Genomic DNA, 18,184 nt, shown 5'->3' with positions numbered 1-18,184 from the left:
TAATGGTCTCAGAACTCTCAGATGCAAAGTGGAATCACAGACCCAGAAAACCCTCCTCTTACTGTCTTTTCTCTCAGGGGAATGTGATGTCAAATAAATAAAATAAAATAAAATTCTGTTTGTATCCTGCCATTTGCTTTGTCTTTCTTTCTTTTGTCAACAATCCATTCTCATTTTTCTAACTACTTCCAAAAGTTAAGACCTATCATCTTCTTCTGTTTCTTCCATTTTAACTCTTATTCCAATTATCTTAGTTTCCCTACTATTAGATGAAAAATTTCCTTGTGAGTAGCGACCTCAAGTTTTTATATTTTGTCTACAGTAACATCTATCTAATATGGTACTTTGTAGTAGGTTCTAAATAAATATTTTGGAATAAACAAATGTTCACTGTCTATATAAAGAAATACACTGTCTATATTTCTTTACATATTTAATATGGTGTTTTGAATATAGTAGGTTTTAAATAAATGTTTTTGGAACAAATGTTCACTGTCTATATATGTAAAGAAATATAGACAAGATCTCAGTCCACAGGAATTTACCTTTCAGTGGGAGATATGTTATTTACAGACGAACTCAATAACTATGCAAGTTCAAGCATGATAACAAGTTCAATAGTACAAAAAGAAGTGGCTGTGAGAGATATCAGCTCCCAGCTAAGAGCACTTTCAATCAGCAGTTTGCCCTCTATCTAAAGCAGTTCCAAAAAACACTCTCCAATTCTTAGAAAGGTGGAAAGCTTTGAAACTTGACAGATATGGATTGTAATTTTTGGTGGGTGCTACCTAATGCTGAGTACCAGTATTTTCAGATTTAAAATAATAATACATCCCTCACCAGGACTTTCTGAAGGGAGTGTTTGAGGTAATTATATCAATATGTAAACTGATTTACATTTACTAGCTGTATAATGAATCTTCTCTGTTAAATTGCTTTGGTCAAAGAAGTAAATCTGCTTTCACCCCAGCATAAAAACTTTATCACTCTGTGGGCTAGAAACTGTCCCACATGAAGTAGATCAGTTTTACCCTCTTCTGTAGGCTTATACAGAATAACTTCTCAGCCAAGAGGCTAAAGAGGACTCAGAGTCCTGTCAGGCTGGGGAGTGTTGACTGCAGCCAATGTCAAGTTGTGTCAGCATAGCTCCTGCACCAGCCTTTTCCTCAGAGCTCAGTGCAGATGTCTTAGGAGGAGGCTGTGGAAAAAACGTGGTGTGTGAGGAGCTGGAAACAGTTCCAATTTCTCAGAAAGCAGGACCACAAAGAAGACCAGGAGAAGGGCAAGCCCGTGTACACTACTACAAGGGTTTTTCGTGGCGCTAGCATTAGAGTAGAAATAGGTTACAAGAGAGCTTTTTTTAAATGGAGAAAAGGCCCAAGAAAATGCCCTCAGCAGACACAGGATGAGGGAAATGACAATATGGAAATTTCACTTGAGCTATCAAATAATTCTAATCATAATGAAAGTAGCTACCAGGTTTTACATAATTTTCTCATTTAATCCTTGCAAGTAACAGTATGATAAGGTTTATCATTCCCATGTTACAGAAGAGGAAACAGAGAGGGGTTAAATAAATGTCCAAGGTTATAGGGCTAATAACTGCAGTAAAGCTGGAAATTTCAACTCTAGGAATCAGTAAGCACAGTTCCAGGTAGAAGGTACTCAGTAGAGAACTTATTTACATAGTAATATAAGAACTCTCAAAAACAGTCCATACATCCTAGTTTGAAGGCAGAGCAAATAAATGAAAACAGACCAAAACACTAAGAAACTAAATTTTACTTCTTATAGAAGTTTTTCCATCACAATGGAAAAATAGAAAATTTAAAAATAGAAAATTTACCTTTCAGGATATTTTTGTTTTTGTTTTTGTTTTTAACATTATCACCTAAAGGAAAAATGAAAAACGATCTCTTTTGTGACAGTAAAATCAAAATTGAGTCTGTATAGCCAAGAGAGCTCTCTAAAATGAGGTCTGGGGGCCACTGAGGAAGTGTGACTTACACATTTCTCAGGCCAGATGGAATCAACTTTTGACCACTTATGGTATTAACGCAGGCATCCAGAGCATCTGCCCAGTGTTCCAGAAACTCAAAATACTTAACAGATCTTTACTGTAAAACAACTCATGAGAACAATCCCTTAAGGACAAATATTTCCTTTATTGTGTCAGAGTACAGGCTCATAGCTTTTGCCTTTATAAACTTCTCTTTCTCTTCCCTGGAACACCCTTTTGATTTTACCTGAATCTATGTCTCCAGAATCACAGTTCTTAAAACCTCCAACAAACTCTACTTATTAGCATTGTTCTATGATTTTTGGTTGACACTTGTGACCCCCATTTTGAGAGGTACTGGTGCAGTCCAATACAACCATACAAACTGCACTGGATAACAAAAGGATGCATGAAATTTAAGAAAGTTAACTTAGAAAGGTATATGTGTGCTTTATGCTTTCTGAAAATGATGAGAATTATGTGAAGTGCTGCTATAGATTGAATGTTTGTGTCCCTTCAAAATTCATATGTTGAAACCTAACCCTCAAAGTGATGACATTTGGAGATGGGGGGAGGGTTCTTTGGGAGGTGATGAGGTTATGAGAGTCTGAGATCAAGCCCTTATGATTGGAATTAGTGCCCTTATAAAAGAGACCTCAGAGAGTTCCCCCACCCTATCCACCTTGTGAGGACAGAATGAGTAGACAGCCCTCTATGAATCAGGAAGCAAGCCCTCACCAGAAACTAAATCTGCTGGCACCTTGATCTTGGACATCCTAAACTCCAGAACTATGAGAAATAAATTTCTATTGTTTATAAGTTACCCAGTCTACTATTTTGTTATGGCAGGCTAAAACAAGTAGCCTTTTGAGGGAAATGATATATGTAACCAATAATTATACCTACAAATATATGTATCAATTCCTGCCTGATCTTTACTAAAGGAGAAGCTCATCATAGAGAATCGTGTACTATATAATCCACTACAGCAAAGGCAAGCCACCAAAAATAACTGCATTTCTTTTTTCTTCTTATAAAACTTCTACTCATTTTTCAAGAATTAGCTCAATTCCCACTACTTTCATGAATAATATCTGATTTCCCTTGCTAGAACTTATTTTTTCTTTTCTTTGAACCCTATAGTGTTTAATGTCTGCATGATTCTTGGCATTTATTATGGCAGCAAGACAACGTTTTGAAATATTCCTCAGTGTAATTGCTTTAAGCCTGTATTTTACCCTAAAGCCCTTCTGCAATTAAAATTAGACTTGGAGCCTGAAATCTATGGCTCCAGGGAAAAAAGACAGAAAAGAACTCAATGAGAACAAAGAGTGGATTTCCAGGCTTTTGAACTCCAAATTAGACTTTTAAAAACCTATAGTAGAGACAACAGTTCTGAAAGTCACTTTTAAATGCAAGAGGCTGAGCAAGAGAGTGAAAAAGTTGGGGAATTTTCAAAACTTTACTTGGAAACCAAGAGCCAAAGCCCAAGAAAGAGGTCACAAAGTTTATCCCAATATAAAATATTAGAGAGAGAACTAATGGAGATGTAAGAAGGGGAAGGAATGTTGAGTATGAAGAGAGTAAGAGGGCTGGGTAAAGGGAATGGAGTGGACAACAAAAGCCCATGTTTCAATAAATCACCACCAGGCTTTTCAGAGTGTAACCCACGAAACTGAAAGCCTCATGGCGGAGGTTACTTTCCAACATGGCCCTGTGTATAGAGTAATGACTGAGTAGGTCTGAAGACAGCCTCACAACATCTGTGCTTAAGCTTTTCACCTTTTCTAAAAATTTTTTTAAACATTTGAAAGTAAGAACTTACTAAATAAGCAAATTTTGACTGCATTCTGAACCAATCAGGATAATTCTATCTCCTTTGGGTCAGTATTGATTCAGGAATAAGGATGAAACTCAGGCCTAAGCCAATGAGTACATGACATTCTTCCAGTCCAAGTTACTGGTTCAGGAATGACCATGTGACTTAAGTTGGTCCAGTCAGGGCATTTCTGTTTGTGAGAATGAAGAGGGCTATAGCCTTGGTCGCTGATGACAAATACAGAGGAGACAGCCTTAGGACAAAACCATCCTCATGGAAGCAGAGATGGAAAGAGAGAGCAAGAAAACAAGACAAAAAAGAATGAGAGAGAGGGAGGGACTTTTTGATGACATTTTTAAGCCATTAAATTAACCTTCACCCTTTGGATTATTCCTAATAAATTCTCTCTGGTTATTCAGGTTTGAATAGATGTTTTTGATACTTTCAACTGAAAGCACTCTAATTTATATTGATATTGATCAAATGTGGATTGGCTACATTTTACCAGCCTATTACAGAAATTCCCCATGAAAAACAATGTACACCTGAAGTGAGTCCACAAAAGAGGTATCACACATGATACAAAAGCTTTACTGCTATCATTCCTTTCAGCTTACATATGGTACCTTCAAATTATAAAAATTTTAGAAAACAGAAAATCTGAAAGAGAACAAAGTAAGTCACCCATGATCTTACTATCTAAGACCAACTTCTGGATACATTTTGGTTTCTTTGATTTGATCCTTGGTTTGTATTCAGGATTATTTCTTATAGCATATTTATGATGGTATTTGATATCATGATTTTTCTTCTTGGTTTATTCATTTAATATGTAATCGCAGGAATAAGCTGCACAGCCCCAAAACCTGGGCCTACTAGGGGGAAGATATACCTGGAAAACTAACCCAAATTCAACTTTTGGTCATCTGGTGATCACTTAGCAGTATGCTGGGATTACTACCATGGTTGGGGTTGGTGAGCTGGCCGGAACTGGTCTTTGTGGAAGTGGAAGGCAAGGGAAGCATGGCCCTCTGACAGAGTATTTCTGTGTGTCTTACCCAGCAGAGCCGTCTCTGTGTAGTAAGTGGGATCTTTTGCCACATTAAAGAACTTGTATCTTTGCTGGTGTCTACTGGCTTCTTTCCCTGAATCTACTGTAATAAGCTGGCAGTAATGATGTTAATAACAGGAGCTAGTATCTGTGGAGCACTGACTCTGTGTTAGGTGCTGTTTAAGCAGTAGACATAACTAAGTAAAATAGTAACTCCTAATCTTCATGGTCATTATACAAAGGAGTTACTATCATTTCACAGTTCTATCATTCCCATTTTACATATAAGAAAACTGAGACAATTTGCCCAAATACATAGCTAAGGGCTTATGCTTTTATCATTGTACTAACACACCTCGTTGTTATATACTGCACAACTTCTTGAACATTTTCCATGTTATTATAAACACTTAATATATATTATTTTTAATGGCCATATATTACATCCTGTATATAACCCAACCTCTATTAAGTAATATTTAGATTGCCTTAATTTTTAATTTCATAAATAATGCTGTGGTGAATATATTTGCACAGATTTTTCTGTATTTGATTTTTTTCCAGGATAAATTCTCAGATGTGGAATTATGAAGTCTCATATAACTATTTTAAGATTCTTCAGATAAATTGCAACTGACTTCCCAAAAGTGTTGCAGCAATTTACTTGCCCAACAGCAAAGTAGGAGGGAGTCCTCTTTCACCAAACTCTCACTATCATTAGGTCTTACAGTATTCTTTTGTCAGTCTGTCATGACTGGTAAAGAATAATATCTAATCATTTTTTTTCTGATTTGTTTTTATAAGCAAATAATATTTTTATAGCAATTAAGAAATGTAGATAAAAGAAATGACCTAATAAAGTTAACACCTTACAATTCAATCCTATATTTAAAACAGAATTTTTTATCAGTGAAATAATGAATTAGTTATGTTTAAAAAGAATCCAAAGAGTACACAACTACATCAATAATAACTTTTTCATCAGTATAACACCAAGGAGGTAACTAAGGATGGAATATTATTCACAGAGAGACACTGAAATATAAGGACCTGCCAAGGCCACATGTAAACAGAATAATGTCTAAAAGGCTTCCTTTACACCTCTCATTTAAAAGAAATATCAAAGATTATATACATGGGGGGAAGGAAAGAAATATATATCATCACATTTTAATGTTAAGGTATGAAAATATTTCTTAAAAAGAAACAATTGAGTCTCTTGACGCTTACTTATAACTTTTAAATGTCCTTTCCAGTTGTTGACTTAAACTAGAGACTTGAGAAGCTATAAATAGTTCTATCCACTCTGCACCATGCTCCCCCCTCCACCCCTTTAGTGTTTCATGGCCTCCCTTAGGAATGTGCTTGGACTAGATGGCCTTCAGCCCAATTTCCTGTAAACATTCATTTTTAACGATAATAATTAAAAACACTAATTTGCTCTTACCCAAGGCCATTTCTATAGAGACCTCTTGGTGCTAATACTAATTAAACCTCAGAAATGAGATTTTTTTTTCTAGTCTTACTAAATTCCTAAGAATTTGTGCCCAAAGCTATTTCGTAAGTGTAAGCAATGACGTCATCAGCAGAGACAAAAGTTTCAGCCTTTTCCTTCCATCAGGACACTGGAATTTTATTCCATTTTGGGACAAGATGTCACCAGAAGGGAACAGTAAGGCTCTTCTCTAGGATGGGGATGACTTGTGCTAGGGGCTATGTGGGGTTGCCCATTTTCCTTCCTTTAACCTCAGAAAAAGAGTTTACCCAATGGCTTAGAGCAGTGTTTTTGAAATTGAAGAAAAACCCATTAAATGAGAGTTCTTCACCTAGGGTCCTTAGGCCTCCAGAGGATCTGGGACTAGAATTCAGTATGTCTATGAGCTTCAGTGAGAAAAAAGTGGCATCTTTCTTTACACTAACCTTTAACTGAAATATGTTATTTCCTTTAATTACTAATGACACTAAGAACCTACAACTTTGTCACAAACAGAAATGATAGATATTTTTATATCACATTAGATTATGTAGGTATCTTAAAATATTGTTTATATGCATTACTACTTTGAGATTATGGTACCTTATTCACGGTTTTAGTTAAAAATCCCACATATTTCTATATGATAACATTTGAAGATATTTTAATAACTGTACTGTTTTCCATTATAATCCAATATATCTTATTTTATGCACAAAAACATGATTATAACAGAATGCACATTCTTCTCAAGTGCACATGAAGCATTCTCCAGGACAAAGCCACAAAACAAATCTCAATAAATTTAAAAGGTTGCAATCATACAAATTATCTTTTCTAAAAGCAATGGAATGAAGTCGATAACACAAAGAAAACTGGAAAATTCATAAGTAGGCAGAAATTAGAAAACACACTCAAATAATCAATAGGTCAAAGACGTAATCACAAGAAAAATCAGAAAATAGAGACAAAGGAAAACAAAAATACATTACCAAGATTTATGGAATGCTGCAAAAGCAGTGATCAGAAGGAAATTTATAGCTGTAAATGCTTACATTAACAAAAAGTAACATTCTCAAATCAATAACCTAACTTTATACCTTAAGGAATTAGAAAAAGCAGGGCAAACTAAAGTCAAAGCTGGCAGAAGGAAGTAAATGATAAAGGTAAGAGCAGAGATAAATGGAGTAAAGAATAGCAAAATAATACAGAGAATCAATGAAACCAAAAGTTGATTCTTTAAAAAGATCAACAATTGATACACTTTTAGCTAGACTTACTAAGAAAATAGAAGACAGATACACAAAAATAAAATCAGAGATGAAAGTGGGAATATTACTACTGACCTTACAGAAATAAAAGGGATTATAAGAGAAAACTATAAACAATTGTACACAAATTAGATTACCTAGAGAAATAAAATTTTCTAGAAATACACAAATTATCAAAACTGATTTGAGAAGAAGAGAAAATCTGAATACACCTATAACAAGAGATTTTTATCAGTAATCAACAGTCCAACAGGGAAAAGTCCAGGACTGAGCTTCACTAGTGATTCCTATCAAACATATAAAGAATTAACATCAATCTTTCTCAAACTATTCCAAAATAATAGAGCAGGAAGGAATACATCCTAACTCATTCTATGAGGCCTGTATTACCCTGATACCAAAGTCAGACAAAAATATCGCAAGATAAGAAAACTATAAGCCAATATCCCTAGTGAATAATAAACAAATTCTACAAGTTGCAGGATACAAGATCAACACACAATATCAGTTGTGTTTCATACACCAGCACTGAATAATCCAAAAAGGAAATTAAGAAAATAATTATATTTACAGTAGTATTCAAAAGAATAAAATACCTAGGAATAAACTTAGCCAAAGACGTGAAAGACTTTTACACTGAAAACTATAAGAAAGTTGAAAGAAATTTTTTAAAAAAAATCTAAGCAAATGGAAAGATAACTTATGTTCATGAATTTGAAGACTTAATATTGTTAAGATGGCAATATTACCCAAAGTGATCTACAGATTCAAAGCAATTCTCTCAAAATTCCATCAGCCTTTTTCACAGAAATAGAAAAGCTAATTCTTAAATTCATATGAAATATCAAGTTAATCTTGAAACTGGTTAAATAGTCAAAACAATCTTAAAAAAGAACAAATTTGGAGGATTCACTCCTTATTTCAAGACTTATTACAAAGCTAAAGTAATCAAAACAGTGTGGTTCTATAATAAGCATAAATATATAGACCAATGAAAGAGAACTGAGAGTCTAGAAATAAATCCTTATTCTTTGGCCAAGTGATTTTCAACAAGGGTACCAAGATAATTTAATGGGGACAGGGACAGTCTTTTCAACAAATGGTACCAAGATAACTGTATAGTAATATCTACATGTAAAAGAAAGAAGTTGGACCCCTTCCCCATACTATATATAAAAATTAACTAAAAATGAATCAGTGACCTAAATTAACAACTAAAATCATATAACTCTTAGAAAAAAAATTTTTTTCTTTTTTTTTTTTTTGGCCGCACGGCATGTGGGATCTTAGTTCCTCAACCAGGGATCAAACCCATGCCCCCTGTATTGGAAGCATGGAGTCTTAACCACTGGCTTGCCAGGGACGTCCCTAGGAGTAAGTCTTTATGACCTTGGTTTGGCAATAGATTCTTAGATTGACACCAAAAACACAGACAACAAAAGAAAATAATAGATAAACTGGACTACATCAATTTAATTGTTTTGTGCATCAAAGGACATTATCAAGAAAGTGAAAAAAACTACAGATTGGGTGAAAATATTTGAAAATCACATATCTGACAAGGGTTTAGTCTTCAAAATATAAAAAACATGTACAATTCAATAACAAAAAGAAAAACAAGCCAATTTTAAAAATGAATAAAGGCTTGAATAGAAATTTCTCCAAAGTAGATATACAAATATCTGACAAGCACATGAAAAGATTCTCAACATCATTAGTCATAAGGGAAATGCAAATCAAAACCATAATGAGATACCGCCTCACACCCACAAGGGTGGTTATCAAATAAACAAGCCAACAGATATAAGAAGTGTTGGCAAGGATGTGAAGAAATTAGAAAACTCATACATTATAGGTGGAAATGTAAAATGGTTCACTCACTGTGGAAATCAGTTGGTGAATCTTCAAAAAGTTAAACAAAGAATTGTTACATGAACCAACAATTCTCCTAGGTATATATCCCAAATAATTGAAAACAGGTATCCAAACAAATAATATTTACATGCTCACAGTTGCCCTATTTTAATAACTAAAAGGTGGAAACAACACATATGTCCATCAATAGGTGAATAGATAAATAAATTGTAGTACAGACACAGAATATTATTCAGCCATTAAAAGGAAATAGTGATACATGGTACAACTTGGCTAAACTTCAAAAATGTTATGCTAAATAAAAGAAGCCAGACTCGATAGGTCACATATTGTATAATATCATTTGTACAAAATATCTAGAATATGTAAATCCATAGAGACAGAAAGCAACTTGGTGCTTGCCATAAGTGAGGGAAGAGAGGAATAGAGAGAAAAGGCTCTTAGGTTGGCTTTTATCCTCTATTCTCTTGACCCTTAGTATTCTCTAAGATTCTGTCTGTGGGCATCTTCTGAATATTTTTGGCGTAACTATCCCCACTCAAAGCTTAGAATACCACTGATTGACTGATGCTTCTGAGGTCACCTTCTTATGGGAGCACTGGTTAACATATAACACTAGACAAGTGATACAACATTTTGGAACTTTTTCCCTTTACTTTGGAAAATAAAGACAAGGATAATATCTAGCTCAAAGCCAGCAACTGTTGGATATATTTTCAACTGCTAATAGACATCTCTGACATTCTAAAGTCATTTCAAAAAATTTCATATTTTCTAAATCTGTTCTTCTGACTGACTTCCCATATTAGTAAGAGGCAATTTCATCTACTCAACTTGCCCAAGCACTTCAAACTCATTATCATCCTTATCCCACTCTTCTTTTTCATCCTCCATCGTCAAAGTGTTGTTCTAGTCTTTGTCAACTAAAATCTCTGAAACAACATCCCTCCTCTCAAATTCCCTTCACCACTCCTGTTGTTCAGGCCTTTATTATCTAGACCACTGAACTAAAATGTTACTGTTCTTTCATTGAGTCTCTGCCCACACTAAAATGTTAGTGTTCCTCAGAATTTTGTACCCATTTTTTTATCAGTCTTCATATCTTCTCAAGATGATCTAATTCTTTTTCTTAGTTTTAACTTCTACTTATTCTCTGATGACTCCTAAATTAACATACTTATTCTTCAAATTCAGATTTCAAAAAATTCAGACTATTATATTGGCATCCTTTCAAACATTTCTAACTGCTTCTGATGTCTACATGGGGATAACCAAAACTAAACCCATTCACTGTCTTCCTCCTTAACTGTGCCCTTTCCCTATGAATGTTAGCAGAGTTGATGGCACAAGATCTACCCTGACATTCAAGCATAAAATCTTCCAGTGGATATGAATTTATTATGGAGTCAGATTGGGGGGGGGATTTTTATTTTATAATTTTGCATTGTTTTCCCTAAAGAGGATCCCTGAAATTGTTTATGCTTCAGGCCCTTAAAAACTGGGATCCATCTCTGCCTGCAAAGAATCCCTTACATCTCTCTTTCTCTTAAATTTTATGTCAAGGAGAACACTGAGATGTTATTTTACATACAGAAGGGTATTCAGATCCATTTCAGCTCTTTCCATCTTTACCTCCAGCGTAGTAGTTTAAGCCTTTATCATTTGTTATTTGGAAGACTAGAACACTTCCTAATGATCTCCTCTCCCTCAATTTATGTCCACAAAAAATTAGTCATTCACATGACCTACAGTTGTTGATTAAAAATAATTTTAAAAATCCCATAAATGTCATCTTGTGAATTCACTACTTAATTCTCATCTGCTTTTTAGGACAAAATCCAGGTTCCTTAGTATGGAATTTCCCCAAACTCTCAATTACTTGGTTCTCAGACCATAACACAGTGTGATAAGATATATGAGATAGAGCATTCACAGCAGACATTGTGGATGCACTGCCTATTCAGCAGCCCTAGTCTTATGTGGCTACAGAGCACTTGAACTGTGGCTGGTCTGAATTTAGATGTGCTGTAGCTCCAAAATACACACTGTTCAAAACTCAGTTCAAAAAATAGAGTGCAAAATATCTCAATAATTTTCGTGTTGATTACATATTATAATAATATTTTGGAATCGTGGGTAAGATAAAATATAGTTTTAAAATTTACCTTTTGGGGGGCTTCCCTGGTGGTGCAGTGGTTGAGAGTCTGCCTGCTGATGCAGGGGACACGGGTTCGTGCAGTGTTCTGGGAAGATCCCACATGCCGCGGAGTGGCTAGGCCCATGAGCCATGGCCACTGAGCCTGCGTGTCGGGAGCCTGTGCTCCACAATGGGAGAGGCCACAACATTGAGAGGTCCGCGTACCAAAAAAAAAAAAGAATTTACCTTTTTGGTCTTCCCTGGTAGTGCAGTGGTAACGAATCTGCCTGCCAATGCAGGGGACACGGGTTCGAGCCCTGATCCAGGAAGATCCCACATGCTGCAGAGCAACTAAACCCACACGCCACAACTACTGAAGCCCACGCACCTAGAACCCGTGCTCCGCAACAAAAGAAGCCACTGCAATGAGAAGCAGCACACTGCAAGAGAGTAGCCTTGGCTCGCCGCAACTAGAGAAAGGCTGCGCACAGCAATGAAGACCCAATACACCCAAAAATAAATAAATTAATTAAAAATAAATTTACCTTTTTAACATGTAGCTGCTAGACAATCTAAAGTCATACTCATGGTTCCTGTTTGTGGCTCACCCTCTAATTTTAATGGACAGCACGTCTCTAGAGGCCCAAAGACCATTTTATGGTGAGATCAGCCCTGTTTTCTCCAATTCCTCCAGGGCAGATACAGTGCGCTTTGCTCTACTTCAGTCTTTTCCAGTGGCAGGGAGCTGAGCACAGGGTAGGTAGTCAACAAACACTAGTGCCGACTGCCAAAGAACCATATACCACAGGTGTGATTGTTAATGTTATGTGTCAACTTGACTAGCCATGGAACGTTCAGACATTTGGTCAAATATTATTCTGAGCGTGTCTGTGGATGAAATTAACATTTGAATTGGTAGACTGAGTAAAGCAGATTGTTCTCCCTAATGTGGGCAGGACTCATCCAGTCAGTTGAAAGCATGCATAGAACAAAAATACTGAGTAAGATGGAACTCCTCTTGCTCGACTGCCTAGAGCTAGGATTCTGGTCTTCAGATTTACACTGAAACACTGGCTCTTCTTGGGTCCCAAGCCTCCTGGCTTTTGGAATAGAATGTATACTGCTGGCTCTCCCAGTTCTCAGGCTTTCAGACACAAACAGGAACTACATGTCTGCTCTGCTCTCTGCAACTGCCAACTGCAGGTCTTGGGACTTCTGAGCCTCTATAATGGTGAAAGCCAATTCCTTATAATAAATCTCTCTCTCTCTCTCTCTCTCTCTCTCTCTCTTTCCCTACACACACACACACACACACACACACACACACACATTGCATACACATACACATCCTATAGGTTCTGTTTCTCTGAAGAACCCTAATACAACATGTGTAACATTGGTTAATTTTGTAATAGAATCTTCCACTAAATCACAATTTTAAAATTTAGTAATTTAGTGAATAAGAGGTTTGTTTTCTGAATATATTTTACAGATGGCTCGATGACCGACTAGTTTGAGAACACAGTAAAATTACTTACTCTGAATTTCAATTTGCTCATTATAAAAATAGAACCTTCCTCACAGGGATAATGTGAAAGTTTAAGGAAACAATGCCTAAGAAAATGCTTGGTCCCCTGAAAGTTCTACAAGCTCTACTTAAAAGTTACTTAGTCCCACCTTCTTTCCACAAAATGAAACTAAATATCAAATGGTGAATACAATGAGAAGATAAATTCTCATTAAATAACTCATGTGTGGAGTTAGGTTTTCAAGCAATAGGTAGATTCCATCTGATGTGTTTATGTCCCTGAGGGTACTTGCCCCTTTCATCTTCAGCAGGGCAGTTCCTGAGTCTAGAGGGCAAGGGCATATGACCTACAGAGCAAAGAGGCATATGGGGTCCCCTGGGTGGAATGCTGCTGTTAATTGGCACCATTTCTGTGGTAGGATTCATGCATGGCATGGTAATGCTACCAGCAACATGCTAGCTTCCTCCCAATCCAGACCTACAGTGCTCTTTACACTTTAATTATGAGGCCAACTCTTTGCAGTCTATGGCTCTTAAAATTGTTAACATTCCAAAATAATCATATGGAGTATTTTTTCCATGTTTGGCAAGAGGACTAGTACCACGATGGACAAAGATACACTGATACCAAGAGAGGGGCTTCCCCTGTGCTGTCAATAGGGAAGAAGTAATCCCCTGTTTTCTTTCAACAGCAGCATCTTTTCCTGCAGAAAAGATGAATTATTTCTAACTACAAAGGTAGAGCTGATCATTAAGGCATATTTAGGAGGGAGCTTAAAATAATTACCTAATTGGAAGGATGTTTTCTAATGCATAAGTTAAGTTCACATATACTTCCTCATTAAACAGCAACAAAAAACTGTTGCTGTTATTCAATAGTTCAGTTTCTGACAAAAGCATCACAACATTTAAACTTATACATTATGAAATTTAGCTTTATATAAAGAGATCAGTTGACTTCTGTCATTTACCTCACGTTTCATATGTGTACAAACTAAGTACTATGAAAAGGAAAGCTCAGAAGTACTGGGATTATGGATCATGAAAGATGATAATGAAAAGCACATATTACAATTTATATACAGAAAAAGTCAGAGAATGAGTATTGTAAAGGATGTTTTAAGTAAGAAGAAAATGCATAGGGTTATAGAGATGATGAAAAGACGGAGACTTCCAGCTCTTGGAGGAAAGATGAACTGTTTCCAACTATAAATAAGTCATTAAGGCCTATTTAGCTGGGAGCTTGAAATAATCACCTAATTGGAAGGATGTTTTCTGTCCATAACTCAGGTTCACAGACACTGTCTCATTTTTCTCATTAAATTACACTACACAGCTGTGGGGTGGGGAACATTCTCGTCATGCTCCTGAGAGAGTAGAAGCTCAGAGAACCCTGCTTGCCTTTGGGTCAAGCTCAGGATGAATGCGGGCATCTGACTGAGCACCCCTCCTGTAGCTCATGCACCTCATGCACAGTTTGGACAACAGTCCCTTTGCTGAGGAGAATCTCTCTAGAGTTTCCAACTCCTCTGTGAGAGGAAGGGGTAAATGCACAGTTTGTAAGGTGCTGATCAAATTGGCCATTTTATTACTTAGTATTTTAGCAAATAGAACCACTTTTCAGAAAAGGGAGGATTTCCCCATATGAGATAAAACTTAAAAATGGAATAGTTTGTATTTTATAAGCAAAGATTTTTTAAATTTTATTAAATTTATTTAAACTGAAAATATAAAATAAAACCAATTCACCTATTTCTCCTACCCCTCCCTACCTCCTATAACCATCAATCTGTTCTCTGAATCTATGAACTTAGTTTGTTTTATTGTTGTTGTTTAGATTCTATATGTAAGAGAGATCATAGAGTGTTTATATTTCTGTCTATTTCACTTAGCATAATGCCTTCGAGGTCCATCCATGTTGTCACAAATGGCAAGATTTCATTATTTTTTATAGCTCAATAATATTCCATTGTACATATATATATATATATATATATATATATATATGCACAATTCCTTTATCCATTCATCTGTCCAACAAACACTTAGCTGGTTTCCATATGTCGGCTATTGTAAATAACACTGCAATGAACATGGGAGTGCAGGTATCTTTTTGAATTAGTGTTTTCATTTTCTTTGGATAAATACCCAGAAGCAGAATTGCTGGATCTATGGTAGTTGTAGTTTAAATTTTTTGAGGTTTCTCTGCTTTATATAGAGGTTGCACAAATTTACCTTCCCACCAGCAGTACACAAGGGATCCCTTTTCTCCACATCCTCGCCAAAACTCCCTATTTCTTGTCTTTTTATAAACAGTCACTCTAACAGGTGTGAGGTAATATCTTGTGGTTCTGATCTGCGTTTCCCCGATGATTAATGATGTTGCACATCTTTTTATGCACCTGTTGGCCATGTCTTCTTTGGAAAAATGTCTGTTCAGATCTATTGCCCATGTTTTAAGTGGACTGTAAGAATCAGAAATAGAGTTGTCTTGCTGGGACAGGAAGGAGCCTGGTTTTAGATAGCACTGGCCACTGAGGCAGAGCTGAGTTGGAAAGTGTTCAAGACAAGAACTCAGGTGAAGAGGGCAACCCAATCCATAGGTTCATCATCAGGTGAAGGAGAGCTCTTTGTCAAACTGGAATAACTCTTGTCTACTATGTGTTATATATTTTTAACACATCAAGAAAATAAATAACAGTTTTCTCATTCCCAATCCCATGAGGTGCAGGAGTTGGTCCCTTTTTAGTAAGACCACTGGCCTGACTTCATGCATTTACTTTCTCTGGACATGGATTTTCTCTCTGGCTTCTTAAGATGTTTGCCCACACACACACCATCACCACCGCCCTGACCCCCATCCACATCAAACCCACCCGCAAACTGTTTATCCTCAATCAAAGATTTTCTTTTTATTCTTTTCATATTTCTACCAACATGCTTGTCAAAAGCCAGATCAGACCAAAAAGAAAAATAAAAAGCAAGAGGTGGGGTGGATTAGGAAGGACAACTAAGTTGCTAGGCCTGGACCCAGTTGTTCTCACTCCAAGTGAGAAGACATTTAAACACAATCTTTCCTTTCCATTTATACTTTTATTACTTCTTTTTGAGACTCTCTTTTAAAGCATTTTCTTTAAACTTCAGAATGGAGAACAATATCATAGAATCATAACATTTTAGTATTACAGTAAAACTTGGAAATTATCTGGGCCAATCTCTTTCTTTATAAATAAGAGGACTGAGCCTAGAAAGGTCAAATCACTTTTCAAGGTCACAGAGCTGATGGGTGGATATGTTGCAAATAGGATCCTTTCAATCTTTCCATTACAACACAGTTCCTGTTTATTGAAGTTATCATTGAGAATGGCCTTGATAATACAGATCATAGTTAATTTTAAAAAAAAGTTTTGGCCAGTATTTTAAGCACTTCTCAGGCCTTACCAAATTTAATTAAACCAACCGCATTAAGAAATTATAACTATTTTTGCAATTATACAGGTAAGGAAACTGCAGCACAGCAAAGTAAATTTCCCAAGATTATTCAGCTAGTCAGTTTCAGAGCCAGGATTCACTCCCAGACAGTCTGGGAAACCCATGTTCTTATCCACTCTGCTAAATTGACTCTCTTACAAAATGTTGGTAAGGCTTATATAAACTTGAGGGGTCATAAGACATTTTTGTATTTTAACTGTAATTTGCTTTAATGAACCAAAACATGAATTTGCTAAGTGGCTGGTCTTTAGATATAATTCTCCCTTTCTACAGTCTGAGGATACTAAAAATTTGTACTTTTTCAGGATCAACTATGAAGAAAACTAGTTGAGCCATTAATAGAAGGAGGTTCCTTTCCTGAACAGATAAGTTTAAAAAATGGTGCAATGAGAGAATTCTGGTTCAGGAAAACTGGATGAGCATAGAAATGAAGTCAAACTGGAAAGCAGAGATCAAGATTACCAAGTTGGTGACACCAGGAAATTACAAACTGAGACACAAATCTCCTTAAGTTTGGTGTATATATTGCTGAAGCCCCACACTGAGATTTCTTGTAATAAAAGCCATGTCACCATGAGGATTTAAATGTGTAACATTGTGGTACACAGCACTGTGCTTGTTTTGAACCAGCTTCCCCCAGTTTTCACAGGCAAGGTTTCCAGATGTGCAGTTAATCCGTGACCAGGCAAGGCAATAGGCACCATATGCCCATTTCTCCCCAGGCCCTCTCTTGAATGGCAGCTGCCCTGCTCAGTCATGCCTGTGGACCACTGGTCTCTGGGTAATGTGAGAGAGCTGGGCACGTCCTCTGAAGCAACCTAGGTCAATTTGCCATTCACAAGGAACAGACTCTTTAGTAAATGTAGACAGCTTCTGACAATGCACAAGTGGAGTTATCTGCTCGCTTTCCTGCAACCTCATGACTAAATTGCATTAGAAATAATTTTCAGAGGGCTTCCCTGGTGGCGCAGTGGTTGAGAATCCGCCTGCCGACGCAGGGGATACGGGTTCGTGCCCTGGTCCGGGAAGATCCCACATGCCGCGGAGCGGCTGGGCCCCTGAGCCATGGCCGCTGAGCCTGTGCGTCCGAAGCCTGTGCTCCGCAACGGGAGAGGCCACAACAGTGAGAGGCCCGTGTACCGCAAAAAAAAAAAAAAAAAAAAAAAAAGAAATAATTCTCAGAGAAAACCCTACCACCAGCACAAACATTTCTTAGGAAGTCGGTGCAAACACTTTATGCATCCTGCTCCCGAAAGTTCAGTGATGTTTGGGTTCTCTGCCTTTTGGATGCTCTCATTAGTACTTTATATGAGAAAGCTTCACTCTGAGGCCAGCACACAATATTCTGATTGTGAAATCAGCCTGCTTTCTCCCTAAATCACATGCCCGGGATCTGCATTAAGGGACAGTGGACGCCAGGACTAGGACAAACTGAGGTCTGCACCTGGCATGCTATGCTGGGCTGCTGGGCTTGCTGGATGCATCGTTCATGGTGGGGCAGGTACTTCAGGTCTTGCTTTCATCATGAAAGGGCAGAG

The 18,184-nt window shown here is 36.8% G+C and overlaps 1 protein-coding gene across 2 annotated transcripts in view; it reads right to left on the bottom strand.

The window, feature by feature from the left end:
- The window catches only part of KCNN2 (potassium calcium-activated channel subfamily N member 2), a 445,540-nt gene that overhangs the window by 236,509 nt on the left and 190,847 nt on the right, over positions 1-18,184 (bottom strand). The gene's annotated exons all lie outside the window — the stretch shown is intronic.

Source organism: Kogia breviceps, chromosome 4, assembly GCF_026419965.1.
Source record: "Kogia breviceps isolate mKogBre1 chromosome 4, mKogBre1 haplotype 1, whole genome shotgun sequence".
NCBI classification, from domain to species: domain Eukaryota; kingdom Metazoa; phylum Chordata; class Mammalia; order Artiodactyla; family Physeteridae; genus Kogia; species Kogia breviceps.
This window is presented reverse-complemented; position numbering and strand designations above follow the sequence as displayed.